Below are 459 nucleotides of genomic sequence, written 5' to 3'. Positions count from 1 at the left end.
TCTCTCTCTCTCTCTCTCTCTCTCTCTCTCTCTCTCTCTCTCTCTCTGAAACACACACAAACCTCCCCAAACTGTTCCCATCTTACACTGCAAAAGATATCCTTCTTATCAAGATATTTTTTAAGAATATTGAGCCCTAACAGTCCTGTTGTTTTTACCCTGTGAACTCCAAAACCCGACAACGTTTTTATTCTTCATGTCTCATTATAAATGTCTCCTCTAATAAAGCGTTCACTTCAACCAGATTGTGTAAAAACATTAAGTTGTGAGCTCCTCAGTGAAACTATGAAGTCATGATTGATTCATCCGAGACCAACAGTCATGTGACAACAAGGAGGAGAAACTCTGACTGAACTACAGGAAGTGAACACAGAGAGGAGAGGAGAGGAGAGAGGAGGAGAGAGGAGAGGGGGGAGAGGAGAGGAGAGAGGAGGAGAGAGGAGAGGGGGGAGAGGAGAG

At 44.0% G+C, this 459-nt stretch overlaps 1 protein-coding gene across 5 annotated transcripts in view; it reads right to left on the bottom strand.

The window, feature by feature from the left end:
* The window catches only part of mef2d (myocyte enhancer factor 2d), an 83,833-nt gene that overhangs the window by 13,299 nt on the left and 70,075 nt on the right, over nucleotides 1-459 (bottom strand). The gene's annotated exons all lie outside the window — the stretch shown is intronic.

The sequence above is a fragment of the Anarrhichthys ocellatus genome, unplaced genomic scaffold, assembly GCF_004355925.1.
Source record: "Anarrhichthys ocellatus isolate YVR2014 unplaced genomic scaffold, GSC_Weel_1.0 scaffold39, whole genome shotgun sequence".
NCBI lineage: Eukaryota > Metazoa > Chordata > Actinopteri > Perciformes > Anarhichadidae > Anarrhichthys > Anarrhichthys ocellatus.
The sequence above is the reverse complement of the archived record's forward strand: the minus strand, read 5'-3'. Positions and strand labels throughout refer to the sequence as shown.